The following is a 6,022-nucleotide window of genomic DNA, read 5'->3' as shown; positions in this document are numbered from 1 at the left end:
TCACACCCCGACAGACAAAGAGAACGAAATTTTCAGGCGAGGGGTAGGTAGAAACACGCGGTGGGGGTCCGGCCCAAGCACGGATCCAAAGTCCGTTGTTTTGGGCTGAGAATTAAAAATGGCGGATGGAGCGCTACCACGGAGAGAATGCGCTCTCTTGCTTGCCTTTAAAATACACGAGGCGCTCTCGCTGTAAAGAACGCTCGCTCGCGCTGTTTCATCGTATTTTCCTCATACCCCTTCCTTCCCGTTTCTTTCGGCTTGCGCAGCGCTGAACTGGTACCCCCTCCCACTTGATTCCAGCGAATTGCGCTGCGCTGGACTGACACCCCCTCCCGCTCGTTTCTTTCGTAGCGCGCTGTGCGCTTTCCTTCATTCGGACTTGGTGCACCCGAATCAAAACAAAAACTTGAACACATCAAACTTGGTTTATATTTTATCACTTTTATTGCAAATAAAGGGGCATTTTCACACATAGCTTCACACAATCTTGCCACAAAATCACACACATTATTTATATAAAAAAAATCGCCGTATTTAAAATAGTCGCCTAACTGCATGGATACCGTTGTTGATGTTCGATACAGCAAAAATAAACATTGAAATAAAGCAGCGCATATCACACATTTAAGATAAATGGTGAAAGAAAAGCGCAGCTTCATTTCAAAGTGCACAACACTTCAACACTTAGCGAAACTTCGATCGCCCGGGACTTAGGCTAACACGCGCGCAGCCTTTCACGGCGAACGCTTGAGCTGAACTGACGATTTCGTGTGGTGGCAAGAAGGGGAGCGCACAGAGGAACACTCGCTGCACTAGTGCGAGCGAGACACCGATACCCGCATGCCGCTGCGAGAAAACCAAACTGAGCGCGCAGGCTGAAAGTGAACGCACACATTCACACATGTGTAATTGTGTGAGTGCAAAAACTGTGTAGAAACCAAAACACGCTCGCGCCTCCGAGCAATTCCGCGAATTTCCAACCGTCTCCCCATGCTTCTACATGCCCCTCGCCTGAAAGTCGCACACTTTTTCATTCTCATTGCTAGTAGGGACATGTGTTCTCACATACTTACATACACACACGGTGGTTGGAAGCCTGATGCGGCTGTTTCCAATTCTGTCTTTTCTTCTTCCCTCTTCACACCACGCTGGAGCCCGCGGTGTTGTATGAAGGCTGTTGATGAAAATACACAATTAATAGACACACTTTGTTAAAAAGATTAAACTTCATTTAAAGATGTGACAAACTTACCTTTGTGCTTGAGGATCAATTGAAACTTGAACGCCTGTGCACACAGTGTCACACTTTTTAAGTAGTTTGAGGAACAGCTAGCGGTAGCAGCACACATCTGAAACTTGTAATGTGCAAAACATTGCATAGTAGAATAATATTAGAATTAGAATAAATGTCACATAGCACTAGACACTTAGAAAAGGACACTTACCCAAACAATTAGATGATAAAAATTCGTCCTCCGATGAAGCAGAAAGAACACCGCGGATGGCGCAGTATGGAAAGTGTTTCACGCAGGAAAAATAGTTCACGCAGCACACAAACACACACTCTCACATCCACGGTTCAGAGCACACTGAAGTCGCTCTTTGGCTTGGATGGAAAAGAGCAAACACTCTGATGAGTGCGATGGAAGAAAATGACGTGTGTTCAACAGGGATGGGTAGAATCCAACACACGAAGCGTGCAGGAGAATTCTCTTCGTGTGGCAAGAGAGAATTGACTAACACCCTGATGAGCGAGAACGCAACAAACGTTGTGGAATGTAGAAACGGGATAGGAATAGTAAGCGAAGGCAGTTTGTGGACATGAGGGAGTTGAAACTGGGAGAAAAAAGCTTCAGTTGCTACTTGGGTTGTCGCCCCGAGGCCAACTGATGATGCGTCGGCAGATACGATGATTGCTTGTCTAGGACTCCCCCACAAACCGACCTTAATAGTTTATGGCCCCTAAAAACGATCTTCTTCTTCTTCTTCTTCTTTGGCTCAACAACCGTTGTCGGTCAAGGCTTGCCTGTACCACTTATGGACTTGGCTTTCAGTGACTAATTGATTTCCCCCCATAGCAGGATAGTCAGTCCTACGTATGGCGGCACGGTCTATTTGGGGCTTGAACCCATGACGGGTATGTTGTTAAGTCGTACAAATTGACGACTGTACTACGAGACCGGCTCTGCAAAGATACCATAAGAAAATTAACTGATAGAAGTCTTAGCGATAAACTAAGTAATATTAGTAGTTAGAAATCCATTAGTCAGTACGCAATACATTATCTTTAAAAAAGGAAATTGAATGTAGTATAACAACTTTATAGATACGTTGTATATTTGTTATGTTGCTGGACAGATGAAAGATGGATAAACAATATGTTGTGTCCGCACAAAACAATATGAGACGGTGGTATACGGCACAAACAGAATATGTTATATTATCACTATCTTTGGTATGGGTACAATAAACATGGGTAATAAATAATATAAACGCAACACACACAATGCGGGGAGAGGACGACTGGTCCTTCTCGCGCCGCGATCCTCACTGAGGACGTCACCGGATGACAGCCCTGCTGTCAACAGTGAGCCCTCAGGATGAGGCAGCGGTCTGTCCACAACATCTCCCCGTTTTAATTAGGCCGGTACGGCTTAAGCCGACGCAGCAGTTTTAATGTAATTAAAAAACGGCGTGGCAAGCGTACGGCTCAAGTGGCGCTGTGTATAACGGGGGAGAGTGCTGACCGGCCTCCGTGTCTAACGCTCGAACGGGATGAGCGTTGCGGGCTGCAACAGGGGGCAGCCGATATGCTGCGCTCGCTCGTTCCGTTGCAGCCGCAGTGGTGTTGTTGTTGGTGTTGTTGCGTTGTTGCTGGCGTTGTTGTTGATGGTGCAACAGTAGCGGATAATCCTGCCGCTGTCGATGGCTGTTGCACCTGACGCCGATGATGATGAGGCAGCTCTCCCGGATGCTGCTGCCGATGAGGCGTCACTGTGCGGCTGAGCAGGGGGCGGCCGTGGTGCCGCGCACGCTGCGACCGCTCAGCCGGAACCGCTGCACAGGGGCGACCGTGATGTCGCTGCCGGTGAACTGCTGTGCAGGGCGCGGAGGATGATGATGACGTTGACGATGATGATGAGGGTACACAGAGGGCGACCAAGATGCCGCGCACGACGACTGTGACCCGGGACACATACGATGTTGCTGCACAGGGGCGACAGTGTTGCCGCCATCGAGATGCACCTGTGCAGCTGGAGCGCCGGCGATGTAGATGCACAGGGGGCAGCCGATATGCCTCAGCACTGTACCTGCTCACCGGGCTCGACGATGATGCTGGTGCAGTAGGGGCGGCCGTGATGCCGCGCACGACAATACTGCACCAGTGTGTCCGATGACACTGCAGCGGGTGGTGGTGATACCGTGTGTCGTCGGCCCAAGGCGGAATGTCCCTTCACCTTAGCCGGAATACGCTGCGGCGGAATGAGGATCTCTTCGGGGCTTCGCACAAGCCCAAGCGTGCCCATTCTGCGCGATGGCGGTTGCGCGATGGTGGAACCGCGATGGTGACCTCCGTGCTGCGTCGGTCCTTTGTAGGATCCTCCCCTACGCGAGGAGGATCCCATCCTCGTCGCCACTGTTGTGTCTGCACAAAACAAACATAAGACGGTGTGTACGGCACAAACAGTATATGTATTTACAACTATTCTTTGGTATCTTTATACAATAACACGTAATAAATAAAACGCACACACACACACGCAATGCGGGGAGAGGACGACTGGTCCTTCTCGCGCCGCGATCCTCACTGAGGACGTCACCGGATGACAGCCCTGCTGTCAACAGTGAGCCCTCAGGATGAGGCAGCGGTCTGTCCACAACACAATAAAAGAGAAATCACATGTGGAACTACGAGGGGTCAAGACGTTCTTTATCGCGATACTACAGCACTGACATAAATAACGCTGTTTTATCTCGGACTGCTATGAAATTGTAAGTAGCTTACTAAGGCTCATTTTAATGAAGAACTAGCGATCTGCAGTTGTCGCTGCTGTAACAGCCGCTTCTTCATCTGACGACATTGAACGGCGTCGCGACTGATCATTTTCACCAACATCTTCAACTAGTGGTATATCGCTTGGGCTCGGAGGAGTTTCCCCCTCCGCTATTCCTTGCTGCTCTTGTCTACGACTCGCTCGTATACTAAGAACTCGTTCTCGAGCCACAACGCGTCTGGCAAGAATGGTTAAAGTTGGTGGTGATACTGGTAAAGTTTGTCTTCCTTCTCGTATCTGAATATTGCGTTGACGGCGCAACATGTTACGCCTATTTGCTCTCGCTTCTACCACGCCACCATTGACTGCCGTGTCTGTGTTTGTTAATCCTGTTAATCGAGCCACAACGCGTCTGGCAAGAATGGTTAAAGTTGGTGGTGATACTGGTAAAGTTTGTCTCCCTTCTCGTATCTGAACATTGCGTTGACGGCGCAACATGTTACGCCTATTTGCTCTCGCTTCTAACACGCCACCATTGACTGCCGTGTCTGTGTCTGTTAATCCTTCGGCCGCACGGTTGGCACGCTCACTGTTCCATTCTCGTTGTAGTGTAGACAAGATCCGTTCAGCGAGTTCAATGAACATCCCCCAATTGGTCCGGTCTTGAAGTAGATGTGACATGAGGGTCTCCGGGATAATCTTATATTGCTCGCCTAGTATTTGTCGACGAGTTCGCATGAATCGAGGACACCAGAGAACGGCATGCTCCACGTATTCGACGGTGTTGGGACAGCTCTTACAATCCGGAGAAGACGTAAACCTCATCCGGCTCAGGAATTCTCGGAAAAAAACCCGTGACCAGAAAGTATCTGCGCGAGATAGAAGTTGACGTCCCCGTGTCTTCTCGAGTACCATGTCATAACATCCGGAATAACGCGGTGAATCTAACGGACATACCTAGAGGCATCTTCGCTGGCAGCATCGTTGTCCCACTGTTCTTGCCACAAACGGAAAGTCTCAATACGTTCCTCCTTTTTATATCCTCGGATGAAAGAGGGTTTCCTGAGGAGTTGTAGTATCGGGAAAAAACATCTAGCATCTTCTTTGATGAGCATACAGATCGGTACTACACTGGCAAGAACAGCTGCGGATTCAAATCTTCCCAACCGGCATTATCGCGCGATTTTTATGTGTATCTATCATTTTTCTCATTCTAACATTCAGAAAAATTTTCGTTCTGTCTCGCTCTTCTGGGTGTTCATATTCATATTCATATTCAAATTTATTTGTCTACCTTTTGGTTACACAAATACTTAAATAATACTTATTACCTAATTTCCTAACCTAACAAAAATGAACAACAAATTATCAAAAATTTGAGAAAATTTTTTTTTAGAAAATTGGAATTTAAAATTTAAAAATTAAAAATTAAGGCAGCACGGGATTATGGAGGGTTCTAATGCGGGATCGGAAAGAGGATAAGGGAAGGTTGAAATCAAACATAGAATATACACAGTTAAATCGACGAATTGCACGAAGAAGGGGGTCATTACGGCCCACTGCAGTTCGGCGGGAAGGGATCACTAGATGAGGGCGGTTTCGAAGAACACGGTTAGGGGCGTAGAAAGGGATAGAAGAAAGAAGGGAAGGAGAATCAATATTACCAAGGAGTAATGCGGCAATAAAGGAGGATTGGGCATGGGAACGGCGGTTTTCCAATAGTTCCAGGCCAAGCTGCCGACACCTGTCCTCGTAAGGAGGTATGGGGGAGGACAATCTACCCAGGATATTACATATAGCAAACCTGGTGAACGATCGCTGCACCCGCTCGATACGTTCCACGTGGGTTCGAGCTGTAGGGGACCAGACTACTGAGCAGTACTCCAAAATCGATCTGACCAGAGAGCAGAACAGAGTCTTGAGGCACATAGGGTCGGAGAAATCGCACGCAATTTTCTTTAGGAGACCCAATGTTTTCCGCGCCTGATTGACAACTGAGTCAATGTGGTGGCTGAAGGTGAGGC

At 48.1% G+C, this 6,022-nt stretch overlaps 1 long non-coding RNA gene across 1 annotated transcript; it reads right to left on the bottom strand.

Moving 5' to 3' along the window:
* Nucleotides 1-424: 424 nt before the first annotated feature.
* LOC125906800 (uncharacterized) lies at nt 425-2,125 on the bottom strand. The gene is made up of 3 exons (XR_007452151.1): nt 1,449-2,125; nt 1,256-1,358; nt 425-1,177 (listed from the first exon to the last, which is right to left on the bottom strand). It is a non-coding gene; the product is annotated as an uncharacterized LOC125906800 (long non-coding RNA).
* Between the last annotated feature and the right edge of the window lie 3,897 nt (nt 2,126-6,022).

This window comes from Anopheles coluzzii, chromosome X, assembly GCF_943734685.1.
Source record: "Anopheles coluzzii chromosome X, AcolN3, whole genome shotgun sequence".
Lineage (NCBI taxonomy): Eukaryota > Metazoa > Arthropoda > Insecta > Diptera > Culicidae > Anopheles > Anopheles coluzzii.
The sequence above is the reverse complement of the archived record's forward strand: the minus strand, read 5'-3'. Positions and strand labels throughout refer to the sequence as shown.